Source organism: Tyto alba, unplaced genomic scaffold, assembly GCF_018691265.1.
Source record: "Tyto alba isolate M040663 unplaced genomic scaffold, T.alba_DEE_v4.0 Super-Scaffold_40, whole genome shotgun sequence".
Lineage (NCBI taxonomy): Eukaryota > Metazoa > Chordata > Aves > Strigiformes > Tytonidae > Tyto > Tyto alba.
In genome coordinates this window covers 48,508,223-48,522,012 of record NW_024881316.1, presented here as the reverse complement: position 1 = coordinate 48,522,012, position 13,790 = coordinate 48,508,223, and the positions used below count along the sequence as shown (strand labels likewise).

At 49.4% G+C, this 13,790-nt stretch overlaps 2 long non-coding RNA genes across 6 annotated transcripts; both read right to left on the bottom strand.

Annotated features, from left to right (window-relative positions):
* LOC122154457 lies at positions 1–1,357 on the bottom strand. The gene is made up of 2 exons (XR_006166364.1): positions 1,140–1,357; positions 1–281 (listed from the first exon to the last, which is right to left on the bottom strand). It is a non-coding gene; the product is annotated as an uncharacterized LOC122154457 (long non-coding RNA).
* Positions 1,358–1,991: 634 nt separating this feature from the next.
* On the bottom strand, positions 1,992–12,547 carry LOC122154455. Of its 5 annotated transcripts, XR_006166359.1 has the most exons (6): positions 12,362–12,546; positions 11,286–11,506; positions 7,639–7,751; positions 5,966–6,118; positions 3,274–4,772; positions 1,992–2,946 (listed from the first exon to the last, which is right to left on the bottom strand). It is a non-coding gene; the product is annotated as an uncharacterized LOC122154455 (long non-coding RNA). The 5 variants fall into 5 exon arrangements; XR_006166360.1 differs by having other exon boundaries at positions 3,274–6,118; positions 11,286–11,521; positions 12,362–12,547; XR_006166362.1 differs by having other exon boundaries at positions 3,274–6,118; positions 11,286–11,466; positions 12,362–12,547.
* Positions 12,548–13,790: the final 1,243 nt, after the last annotated feature.

Below are 13,790 nucleotides of genomic sequence, written 5' to 3'. Positions count from 1 at the left end.
TAGCTTTGGTAGTGCGTGTTTTGTTCTCAGTTTTTCCATTAAAAGCCATTTATCCAGAACCTGTCCGTGCCTCACTGACGTCCTCCAGGCAGGTGACATCCGTAGCTCTTCCCTCGTCCTCTAATGCCGTCACTCCATCATGGAAGGCCGCTGGATTAGTCGGGCACGATTTGCCCTCGGCGAAGCCACGCTGGCTGTCTCTAAAGCGGCTGCTGAGCTGTTGTCATTCCATTTTCTAGCTCTGCAGTCACCAGTTGTGAGGCATTCATGACTCTCGGCCGCTATGAATTTACAAACTGGCAAAAATGAGCTCTCTAAAGTAGAAACATCCTTCCCAGTAAACTGCCCTGGCATTTTATCGGAATCTGTTTTAGTTTTCCTGCTCTGTGCTGAAATCCTGTAAATTCTTCACCATTGCTTCTGCCACTGTTAGTGCTACTGGTCCCCAGAAATGTTCCAGCTCCCTCTTGCCTGAAATCGCTTTTGAATTCACTCCCTGCTGTAACATCGCAAACCGATTTGCCGCACACTCTATCTCCTACAACATTTCTTAAGTAAGCACCTTACAACTGGCCTTTTTTGACATGCCAAGCTAATAGCTACTGTTTCATTTTGCATTTCTCATAGTACCAGGGAATGTGAAATACTATTTTTAATATATTGCTGCCTATCCTCACTTTCTGCATTAGTTTCACAGATTTTCAGTATACTTCTTTCACTATTTCTTTTCGTCACCAGATTTTCTGCAGAATAGCCCTCTGCCAAAGTTTGTTGCCTTACAGTGATTTTTGTCTTTGCCCTTTGCTACATAGAAGCCAGCACAAATAAGGGAAAAACTGACTATACAAGAGAGTGTGAAAATACCTTACGTCTAAATGACAAAACTAAGATCTTCATAAAGATTAATTAATAAATAAATATACCTATACACACTTCCCCCCCACCCCCCCCCCGACACATACACCTATAAACACGCCCCCGCGACGGGTCACGCGCACCTCGACACCCACACCTGCCCCTACAGACACCCATGAGGACCGGCACCCCCCGGCCTCCCGCCCCGCTCTGCCCCTCGGGCCCGCTCCCCTCACACCAGCGCCGGGGAGCGGGGGAGTGTCACTGAGGGAGGAAAGTCTCACCTCGCCGGTTCGTGGGGCGGACGCGCACCGCCACCTTCACTTTGGAGTCCCCCATCGCGCTGCTCCAACCTCCTCCCCGGCTCCTTCGTCCCTCCTCGGCTTCCGTTTACGGAGGGACAACCGGCGGGGCGGGGAGGAGGGCGGAGCGGGGCGGGAGGGGGTGTCAAACCGGGGGGAGGGGGGGGGCGGAGGAAGGGAGGCACCGTGTGTGACCGACGTCCGGCTGGACTACAGATCCCAGCGTGCAGCGCCGCCCACCCCGCCGCTCCGGGGAGGCGGGCAGCGAGGCGCGATGCCCGCTGGGAGTTGTAGTCCTTTCCGCGCCCGTCTCCTGGCGGGACAGCATTGCATGCTGGGATATGTGGTCCGCTAGCATAGACGAGTTTCGTGAGGGGGCGAGCCCCAAATGGCGTTTGTGGGTTGTGTCGCGCTGACAGAGAAGGGGGGTCTCAGGCTCACCCCAGGTCCTGCCACACATCACCAGAGTGGCTGTGGGCCAGCCCTGTCCCACCTCAGTCTGTGCTGCCTGTGCCTCGGGCCCTTTTTGAGGGAATACTGCCATACTTCGCAGCATCGCCGCTGCGACCCAAAACCTCACCTCGCCGCAAGATGTTCTCTGGGAGTCACAAAGCAAGGCGGCATTGCTCTGCTGGTCCGTGGGGTTTCTGTCCGTTAGAAATCACGTCACGCCGAGGATCACGAACCGTAACCCAACGTAAAGACCGTGGGGTTAGATGATGGCTGGGTCTGGCTTCGCAGAGCAACCTCTGATACGCCGCCGTCAACACACTTTGCAGTTTGCTTAATGAAGGCGGTTCATTAATAGAGCTCAACAGTAATAATCGGAGACAGTTGGAACAATATTACAATTTATTCCCATTAGACGGCTCGGCTGCTCAACCGCAGCTACTGATCTCAGAGACCGAGAATGAAACTATAATGCGAAGATGCAAAAAAAGAAATCTCATTTAAATGGTCATTTAAAAGCCCTTGCAGCTGCTATTTTAGATCAAAACAAAGATTCTCTCTGTGTTATTTTGAAAGGCCAGATTTCAGCAAGGACGGGGGGAAAAAAAAAAAGAAAACAAAACAGCAAACCAACAAATTCAGAATTGTAATCCTTTGGGCCTTCAACATCGAATGAGATTTTATGGCATAAATAAATAAAGAACACATTTCCAAGTGGTTTTGAGATAAGATCTTAGAAGGTAGCTCTTCTTGCCCAGAAGAATTGCACTCAATATCTATCATTTCATGCCTGCTTGACCTGAGGAATATCTTGTCAAGGCAGAGAGAAAACAAATATTAAATTGGTATTTAAGTAACACTGGGATTAAAGTCCATGTTCTTAAGAGCATCCCAAGTGAGCATGAGAGTTAAGAAGATGTCTTAGAGTTAAAAAAAAAAAAAAAGAAAGAAAAAATAACAGCAGGTCAGATCAAACAGGGTGGCAAAAGCTTTAAACAACATTTTTTTGTGCATAGCAGCAGAAAGTAGCAGCTCCTGGGTATGCCACGCTTGCAGCTCAGCCCCACAGCCCCGTGTTGTGGTGGGGTTCTTGTTGGAAGAGGGGAGGACCTGCTGTCAGCCCGCACAGTTGGTTCTTGCACTTGTGGACTTGAGGATCCAATTACAGGATGAAACCGGGCTTTGAACTTCTTGTGGTATTTTCCAGCCGGGGCCTCAGCAAACCGCACCAACGTCTTCTGAAACCGAGTACTTTGCAATGGAGGTAAATATAATCCCCGCTTTACAGCTGGGCATGATGAGCCGCAAGTGGAGGGTGATGTTTTTTCTGTTGAGTCACCTGGAATACGATTTAAATAAGTGGGATGAAACCTGCCAGATGTGCATACTGCTGGGGATAGCAGGTGTCACCCAAATCCAGCCCTTCCTCCTGCATCTTCTCCTCTGATATTAGTTATCATTGGTCTCTCTGTTATATGTAAAATTAAATAGTAAATCTTGTGGGGAAAGGATTGCAGACCAGCTTTTCATTTGATAGAAAGAGGGGCCAGCATGTTTTAAGTGCCATATACATGGACAATAACAAGTGAAAGCATCCAATTCTTGCAAGCTTTGCTTCAGTTTTCTACTTGGGATGAAGAATTTATTTTAAAATCTGAAAACTCACCCTTTCAACCTTTCTTCCATTCTAATTGCCAAAGAGAAACCAGATTCGCACGTGATCGTTGCTACGTTCTGCAAACTTCTCTGAAGACGGAGACATCCTCGGAGGCCAAAGAACCATCCTCAGCTTCAACGTCGGGTTTTATCGGGGCTCTGGGAAGGCGATGACTTCTCATGGCTCTGCAGTCTTGCCTCTGGACATTTCCTTTATGCGAGCCCCTGCCTCCTGCAATGAATTACAGTAATGCAACTTATCTTGCACCGGGCACAAGCTACCTCAGTGTAATTACCCCACTGTGAATTCCTCGGCAAGCCCTTTCCCTGGCTCAGAGTTTCACAATCTGTGGGAAGCATCTCCCTGGAGGGGCACAGCTTGGAGGGAGGATATTGTTTCCATTCACAGCACTGGAACATGCTAATTATTCTGGGAGGAAAGGGGGGGTGGGGTGGGGGGGGTGGCAGCTTTCACTTGGGAGGGACAGGCTGGGCAAATAGTTTGTGAAACGCCAACTTAACCCCATCTTGTAGGGCATTGTCTGCAGCTCTTTTCCCCCTTCCTAGTTACTGTAATGAGGGCCTGACTTCCCAGATTAGCTCTGGCTATTTAAATGCTAATTTAATTAACAAAACATCCGGGGGGGGGGGGGGGGGGGGGGGGGGAAGCATTACTTGTCCCTCCCATTCATTTATCGAATTTCTGAATGCAACACTATTTTCATCAGGTTGAGGAGCTACAGTTATTGCTACACCCACCTGGTCATAGCAGGGATTAAAGCAGTGATGTGGAGGAGAGAAAAAGAGGGCCTCCGTCTCATTTTTTTATAAGCAACTGAATTTCATTGGTTTTGTTTAGAAGTAACCAAGTCAAAACAGTTTAATGTGTCCCACATAACTGGGATGGCTGGGGTGTGTGTATCACCAGGACCCAAGGGAAGAAGATGGCTTTTGTTTTTGTTTAGGTGAAGGTATGAATGGTTTGGATCTCGGATCTTCTAGATAGAACTGTATCTCAGGGCAAGCCAGAAAACATGACAGTCTTTTGGAAGTCTTCTTCCAGTCCATAACAAGTAACAAATCAATTGTATTTTAAATATTTTTTTTCATTTGTTAGACTGCGTATCAAAAGAGACGCATCAATTATGAATTTGCAGTAGACCTACTTTCTGCCCATAAATCATTCAGGTGTTGGAAAACTAAAACAGAGGATCTTACTAGTGTTTAGTTAGTTGTATGCAAACTCTTAAGGGGTCCACTTCTGCAAGAAGCTGAGCACCAACTGGGACAGTCCCAGTCAGAGACTGGGAGGCATTCAGGGCAGCCAGCAGCACTTTAGCATCTTCAGTGATCAGGTTCTCAGCACAAAAATATTTTGCGAAACAGTTTAAAAACAAGACCTGTTGCTGTTTTGCATTTTTCATAGATTGTTGTTTTGGCCAGTCCCAGGAGTAAAGAGTTTTATTCTGGTACGATAAGTTTGCCTTCAGGTTTATCTTGCTTTTCAGTCTGGAGATACAAATATATAAATGTAGTAGAAATTTATAGGTACGTAGAAGCGAAAACAGAAGATAGATTTGTTATAAATTTCTTTCAACTATAATCAAGAAAGCAAGCACCAAGGGAAATTGGTATTAAGAACAGGTCAAGAAATCTGGATAAAAGAGAAATTCAATTTATCCAAATCAGTTGTCAAAACTCTGCTTGATATCAAAATGTTGTCTGCTTTTTGTTTTTTGTTGTTTGTTTGTTTTTTTTTTTTTTTTTTAAAAGGAATTGCTGAAATTTCTCAGCCAACACTTTGCGCAAATGTACAGGTTTGGGAGACTCACATTCATTTTAGCAAGGCACTTTCTGTGCTCCATTATTTTAATAGGAACTTCCTATAATCAAAGGATTGATTGTTCCCTGGGTCATTCGTGACTCTGAATTTCACTGATCCTGGCATGAACTTTTGAAGGTATTTGAGTGTGGCCTCCTAGTCTCAGTGTGAAAAGTATTCACGGCCAAATAAATGAACTCTCGAAGTCTTCTTGCGGCACTAGATTATAACAGATTAAAACCCGAACCACACTTTTTATAGACAGCCCCCTCTTTTTAAAAGTTATTCCAGAGTTCAAAGTCCTGGTCATAAATCTCATGGCATTATAGGACATGTATTACCCAGAGGAAAGCACAAATCAATAGCCAGACCCCGATGTCTCCATAAACCCCATATGTGCCCTGTTTATAGCAGTGAAATTTCTTACACTTTGGCTGGGGTGCTTCTCCCATACAGTGGGATTTCAGTACAAATTCATACTTCTGGCAGCAACGCAAGGCCAGGCAATATTAGCAAATTTTGTGCTGGTAGGATGAGGTTCCTGATGAGTATTTTCTCATTGACTAAAAATTTCTATTATTCTTATCAGCTGTTCAGTTTGCTGATACAGAGTGTTTCAGAGCAACTGGTTTTACCAGCCGTGTTACATTTTCTTTGAGAGGTTCTTTCCTCAGGTAAAGACTCCACACTGGATTTCCTTTGTTTGAAAGGAAAATAGATTTTCTGTCTTTGGAGAAAATGGAGAATCTCTGAAGAACTTGAAAAATACAAAATTAGCGGGAGAGCGTTTCTAGCAGTTGTAAGACAAGTTTGTAGTTCTATAAAAGCAAAAATCCCAACACAATGGCAATTACGGGTACTCTGATGAACGCATATTTACCGAGCTGTGTAATGTTTCCCGCGTTTATCTCCTAGTACTTCTGAGATACATGAATGGTCAGGGCTGAACTGCCTTGACTTCAAAGGTTGGAATATTTTACAGCTTCATCTGCTGAATCATGTTGGTTTTGCTCCACTTCTGCAGAGGCGCCGCCTGCAAAAGCCACATTTTTTTGCTTTTCTGCCCATCCACACCTTGTCTCTTCTTCACCTTCCCTCTTCCCCAGAAGCTGTACAGCTTCAGAGCATGTCCTGGTAATCCAGACACCGACAGACACTGGCCAAGATCCTAATCCAAACCCAGATCTAAATTATCCAGCTGCATTTACACTAATAATAATAATAATAATAATAATAAAAAAACCCTAATGTGTTTTGCCTATGTTTAGCAAATAACACCGCAGGCTAAATTGCCAGCTCCAGATACCCCCAGATTTAACGAGTTGGTAATTTGATGTTGAAACTTGGGAAATTTTGATAAATGGGGATGCTGCTGTCAGTGCCGGGAGCTGTAGAATTTATGGATGAAATGGGATTTTATCAGCGACGACCAAAAATTCCTTTCTGACTCTATAGGCAAGAGTGACGCCCGGTGGCTACGGAGCAAAATAAAATCAGGTCTAATTGTAATGGTCCCCTTTCCTGTCCTTCCTTATTTATTGATTTTCCCCTGCTGCTTTTAAGGAAAGAGCTGGGGACAAGCAAGGACTTCTACCCGCCCTCGCAGCATGAGCACCCATTGCCTGGTGGCACCCATTCCCCTGGACCAGCTCCTTTGGGGTGAAAGTGGGAGAGCAAAGGGGTGCTGGCAACTCTCCCATGGCTCCTAAAATGCTGCAGCCAAGCATGGAGACACAGATGTGGTCCTGGCACCCTGAATTTGGGCAGAGGATTTCCACTGATCTTGCCACAACCCTTATGTGGCCCTTCCCAGGGTTTGTCTACGCTCAGGGCTTGCGCTCGTTAGGACACGAGATGGGATTTCTTTTATCCATATTTCAGCTAAAATGGCAGCAAACTCATTAGCACGGGTTATCAGAGAGAAGTAAATACCGGGGGCCTCCTTTTTGCTTTGTGCCTACTACGTAGTGCTTATCATACAGTAAAGATTATGTGACAAAAAGAATGAAACAGCATTTTGACTACTACTGTCTACGTAACCCTAAACCCTAATACCTTCAGCTAAGCGGTTATTGATGGGTATTATGAATGGTTAACTACCTGAAGGAAAGTGTTCAAAAAAAAAAAAAAAGGAGTAATCTTTGCCGAAGGGCTAAAAATGTACTTTATTTGGACTTTAATTTGGACTTACTAGAAATGAAAATGGAAATGCCCAGGTAATTACCTCACTCACTGAGCTGTGGCTTTAATAAATGTCAAGTGTTGGGAGTGTACTGCTAAAAGCTGGTGTCATGGGCCTCTGCTGGAAACGTGCCCATTGAACAAACAAACCAGTTTGGCTCCTAAATCAAAAGTCCCCGTGGTATTTCTGTATGGGTGAGCATTGACATTAGATGTTCCCTAAGGTACCTATCCATATCTCAATGTGTTATAAAGAGGGAACTCAAGCTGAGGTCTGGGTCTGCTTACTGGGAAAATGAAGCCCAGCTCTGATACTTAGACCTTGCTTCTGTCTCTGCTTCCAGACCTCCACTTCACTGGTGTACATGATACCTGGATTTAGGAGCTCACTGGTGCGGTTTCCAATTGAAAACATGGAGCGGGGAAGGATTGTTGAAGGGACAGATTGAGGTACTCTGGTCCTTCACTCATGGATGCCTGCAAAACTAAGAAAACACAAAAATATTTTCTCTTAAAATTTGGGAATACCTCTCCCGATTGCGAATAACTGGGATGGGAAGGAGCATCGGGTTTGTGCCGGTAAGTTTTCTGAGTTTTCAGAAAGGCAAAGAACCACGTTATTACGAGTGAAGAGCATGAAGGAGAGCTTGTTGCACAGCACAAGGCCATCGCAACCAGAGAAGCAAGGAGCAGTGTGTAGCTGCCAGAAATACCAAGCCACCTCTTCCAACACCCCTCAGCTCAAAGGCCCATCTCTTTGCAGAGACATCCTCTTGCCCAGAGCTGCATTGTACAGCATACGGCCTCCCGCTTGCCTTGAGGAGATGTCTCTTAAGAGGCTCTTCCACAGTCAGCTTCACAGCCACACTGTTGCTCCTAATATTCATCACATGCGGGATCAAAAAATTACGTCTGCAGAAAGTTGCTCCAGAACAAAAATGTCATTCAATCATAGAGTGGTTTGGGTTGGAAGGGACCTCAGAGATCACCCAGTCCCAACCCCCCTGCCCCGGGCAGGGCCCCCTTCCCCCAGCCCAGGGGGCTCCCAGCCCCGTCCAACCTGGCCTTGAACCCTTCCAGGGAGGGGGCAGCCACAGCTGCTCTGGGCAACTTGTGCCAGCGCCTCACTGCCCTCACAGTAAAGAATTTCTTCCTTACATCTAATCGAAATCTACCCCCTTTCAGTTTAAAACTGTTGCTCCTTGTCCTCTTGCAACAGACCCTATTAAAATGTCTCTCTGCATCTTTCTTATAAGCCCCCTTTAAGTACTGAAAGGCGGCAATAAGGTCTCCCCAAGAGCTTTCCCTTCTCCAGGCTGAACCACCCCAAACCTTTCATCATGGGAAAGGTGTTTAATCCCTCTGATTATTTCTGTGGCCTCCTCTGGCCCTGCTCAAGCAGGTCAGTGTCCTTCTGATGTCAGGGGCCCCAGGCTGGCCCCAGCACTGCAGGGGGGTCTCCCCAGAGCGCAGCAGAGGGGGAGAATCCCCTCCCTGGCCCTGCTGCCCCCCCTGCTCTGGCTGCAGCCCAGAACACGGGTGGCTTTCTGGGCTGCGAGCAGACATTGCCGGGTCATGTCCAGCTTTTCATCCACCAGTACTCCCAAGTCCTTCTCTGTGGGGCTGCTCTCAATCCACTCATCCCCCAGCCTGTATTGTTACTGGGGATTGCCCTGACCCATGTGCAGGACCTTGCATTTGGCCTTGTTGATCTCCAAGAGGTTCACATGGGCCCACTTCTTAAGCTTGTCCAGGTCCCTCTGGAAGGCATGCCTTCCCTCAGGTGAGGCAACTGCACCACTCAGTTTGGTGTCATTCACTAATTTGATGAGGGTGCACTCAATCCCACTGTCTATGTCATTGGTGAAGACATGAAATAGTACTGGTCCCAGTACAAACCCTTTAGGGACACCACTCCTTACTGGTTTCCCCCTGGACATTGAGCCATTGACCATAACTCTTAACTCAACTCTTTTGTTAACCCTTTCCCTCTGCATGAAGAGCAGTCAAAGCTACTGGGGGCGGGACAGAACACGGGGAGCCCCAACATTCCTTGCCAGGCAACACTCAAACAGAATCCACAGGACAGAAGTGACCATGGCACTGCCAGCTCTGCAGCACACACTGTGCGGCCCTGGGGCTCCTCCGATGGCCCAGCTACTGCAGCCATTCCTCTTCCCCAAAACCTTCTACACCAGAGGTGAGGACTAACCCTGACCCCGACAGCCCCGGGACTCGCTCTGGGGAAATTCAGAGCCCTTTCTCCGTTGCGCCTCTCCCTTCTCCTTCTCAGTCCCCTCATGCGCCCTCCTGTCCCGGCTTGGGATGTGATCACCAGTGAGTGCTCATGTCTCTCTGTCAGGATCAACCTGCCCAGTAAATATAATTTATAGATAATTCCCCAATCTCTTGGAGCCATCTCTCCCATTTCACCACCACATGGACAATCGTCCCTGCCACAAGCTCCCCACTCACCCGGCACAGAGCAGGGGGATGTCTGTGCTCAGGGCTGGCTCAGGGGGTGCCCCAGGAGATTCCTCCAGGTCCTCACCCCTGCACATCTCCCTCTCACCTCTGCAGGTCTGCAGATGGCTCCAAGCAGCAGCTGCTTCAACCCCCATGTCTCCCACTCGGAGTGGACGAGCACCAACCTGCCTCCAGCTGCCACCTTTGTCACCGGCCACAGCGTTGCTTCCCGGCCAGGCGCTGCCCTGTGGGGACCCCCGGGCTGCGGCTCCCCCCGGCCTGGGCAGAGCAATGGGCCCCCCAGAGCCAAGCTGAGCTGTCCTGCCCCACAACTGTCAGGGCAGAGCAGCGGCCTCAGCCCGTCCAGTGCTGCCACCGTCCCTCCGCAGCCACCACCACGTCGAGGGACAGTACACGCACCATGGCCTGTCCAGCAGAGCCAACCGCTGGCGGCACCCCCAGGCAGTGGCAGCCACCCAGGCAACAATATCCCCATGGTTAAGGACATCCTCCCAGGTGTTGACATCTCCCTGGCGAGTGATGTCCCCATGGATGAGGACATCCTCCCAGGTGTTGACATCTCCCTGGCGAGTGATGTCCCCATGGATGAGGACATCCTCCCAGGATGTGACATCTCCCTGGCGAGTGATGTCCCCATGGATGAGGACATCCTCCCAGGTGTTGACATCTCCCTGGCGAGTGATGTCCCCATGGATGAGGACATCCTCCCAGGATGTGACATCTCCCTGGCGAGTGATGTCCCCATGGATGAGGACATCCTCCCAGGATGTGACATCTCCCTGGCGAGTGATGTCCCCATGGATGAGGGCACCCCCCTGGGTGGTAACATCTCCCCCAGCCACTCTGCTGCCCTCCACGTCCAAGCCATCAGGGACCCCGGGGTGATTCCAGCCGGTGACGTTGTGCTGCCTGAGGTGGTGCTGCTGGAAGAGGCTATGAGGCACTTGGATTGCTCCCTGGGGGCAAGGGGGGGATCAGCCGGGACGATTCCAGCAGCGTCCCCGTGCCCGTGGACACCGGTGGCACTAGTGGCTCCATCCCCCAGCGCAGGATCAGCTCGCTGTGGCTGCCCGAGAAGATGCTCCCCAATGACTCGTGTCCCCAAGGCCTCCAAAGCCACCCTGAGCAGGGAGCACTTAACTCCCATCAGGATGAGGGCTGAGGATCCACGGCAGGACGTGGGGACAGACCTGCCACCCCCTCAGGGCAGTGTGTCCCGGCACGACACCAGCCGGGAGAAGAGAGCGGAGAAGCGAGAGGAGAAGCGAGCGGAGAAGCGAGGGGAGAAGCGAGCGGAGAAGCGAGGGAGAAGCGAGGGAGAAGCGAGCGGAGAAGCGGCAAAATGGCTCCCGGCCAGAAAATGGCGGCAAGCGCAAGGCCCCTGCAGCCAGTGCTGGGGCGGGGGGTGGGACTGGGCCTGTTGCGGGGAACGGGTGGGTTTGGGGAGGGGGGAGGGTGTGTTGACGATGTAGTAGCTTTGGTAGTGCGTGTTTTGTTCTCAGTTTTTCCATTAAAAGCCATTTATCCAGAACCTGTCCGTGCCTCACTGACGTCCTCCAGGCAGGTGACATCCGTAGCTCTTCCCTCGTCCTCTAATGCCGTCACTCCATCATGGAAGGCCGCTGGATTAGTCGGGCACGATTTGCCCTCGGCGAAGCCACGCTGGCTGTCTCTAAAGCGGCTGCTGAGCTGTTGTCATTCCATTTTCTAGCTCTGCAGTCACCAGTTGTGAGGCATTCATGACTCTCGGCCGCTATGAATTTACAAACTGGCAAAAATGAGCTCTCTAAAGTAGAAACATCCTTCCCAGTAAACTGCCCTGGCATTTTATCGGAATCTGTTTTAGTTTTCCTGCTCTGTGCTGAAATCCTGTAAATTCTTCACCATTGCTTCTGCCACTGTTAGTGCTACTGGTCCCCAGAAATGTTCCAGCTCCCTCTTGCCTGAAATCGCTTTTGAATTCACTCCCTGCTGTAACATCGCAAACCGATTTGCCGCACACTCTATCTCCTACAACATTTCTTAAGTAAGCACCTTACAACTGGCCTTTTTTGACATGCCAAGCTAATAGCTACTGTTTCATTTTGCATTTCTCATAGTACCAGGGAATGTGAAATACTATTTTTAATATATTGCTGCCTATCCTCACTTTCTGCATTAGTTTCACAGATTTTCAGTATACTTCTTTCACTATTTCTTTTCGTCACCAGATTTTCTGCAGAATAGCCCTCTGCCAAAGTTTGTTGCCTTACAGTGATTTTTGTCTTTGCCCTTTGCTACATAGAAGCCAGCACAAATAAGGGAAAAACTGACTATACAAGAGAGTGTGAAAATACCTTACGTCTAAATGACAAAACTAAGATCTTCATAAAGATTAATTAATAAATAAATATACCTATACACACTTCCCCCCCACCCCCCCCCACACATACACCTATAAACACGCCCCCCGACGGGTCACGCGCACCTCGACACCCACACCTGCCCCTACAGACACCCATGAGGACCGGCACCCCCCGGCCTCCCGCCCCGCTCTGCCCCTCGGGCCCGCTCCCCTCACACCAGCGCCGGGGAGCGGGGGAGTGTCACTGAGGGAGGAAAGTCTCACCTCGCCGGTTCGTGGGGCGGACGCGCACCGCCACCTTCACTTTGGAGTCCCCCATCGCGCTGCTCCAACCTCCTCCCCGGCTCCTTCGTCCCTCCTCGGCTTCCGTTTACGGAGGGACAACCGGCGGGGCGGGGAGGAGGGCGGAGCGGGGCGGGAGGGGGTGTCAAACCGGGGGGAGGGGGGGGGCGGAGGAAGGGAGGCACCGTGTGTGACCGACGTCCGGCTGGACTACAGATCCCAGCGTGCAGCGCCGCCCACCCCGCCGCTCCGGGGAGGCGGGCAGCGAGGCGCGATGCCCGCTGGGAGTTGTAGTCCTTTCCGCGCCCGTCTCCTGGCGGGACAGCATTGCATGCTGGGATATGTGGTCCGCTAGCATAGACGAGTTTCGTGAGGGGGCGAGCCCCAAATGGCGTTTGTGGGTTGTGTCGCGCTGACAGAGAAGGGGGGTCTCAGGCTCACCCCAGGTCCTGCCACACATCACCAGAGTGGCTGTGGGCCAGCCCTGTCCCACCTCAGTCTGTGCTGCCTGTGCCTCGGGCCCTTTTTGAGGGAATACTGCCATACTTCGCAGCATCGCCGCTGCGACCCAAAACCTCACCTCGCCGCAAGATGTTCTCTGGGAGTCACAAAGCAAGGCGGCATTGCTCTGCTGGTCCGTGGGGTTTCTGTCCGTTAGAAATCACGTCACGCCGAGGATCACGAACCGTAACCCAACGTAAAGACCGTGGGGTTAGATGATGGCTGGGTCTGGCTTCGCAGAGCAACCTCTGATACGCCGCCGTCAACACACTTTGCAGTTTGCTTAATGAAGGCGGTTCATTAGAGCTCAACAGTAATAATCGGAGACAGTTGGAACAATATTACAATTTATTCCCATTAGACGGCTCGGCTGCTCAACCGCAGCTACTGATCTCAGAGACCGAGAATGAAACTATAATGCGAAGATGCAAAAAAAGAAATCTCATTTAAATGGTCATTTAAAAGCCCTTGCAGCTGCTATTTTAGATCAAAACAAAGATTCTCTCTGTGTTATTTTGAAAGGCCAGATTTCAGCAAGGACGGGGGGAAAAAAAAAAGAAAACAAAACAGCAAACCAACCAATTCAGAATTGTAATCCTTTGGGCCTTCAACATCGAATGAGATTTTATGGCATAAATAAATAAAGAACACATTTCCAAGTGGTTTTGAGATAAGATCTTAGAAGGTAGCTCTTCTTGCCCAGAAGAATTGCACTCAATATCTATCATTTCATGCCTGCTTGACCTGAGGAATATCTTGTCAAGGCAGAGAGAAAACAAATATTAAATTGGTATTTAAGTAACACTGGGATTAAAGTCCATGTTCTTAAGAGCATCCCAAGGAGCATGAGAGTTAAGAAGATGTCTTAGAGTTAAAAAAAAAAAAAGAAAGAAAAAATAACAGCAGGGAA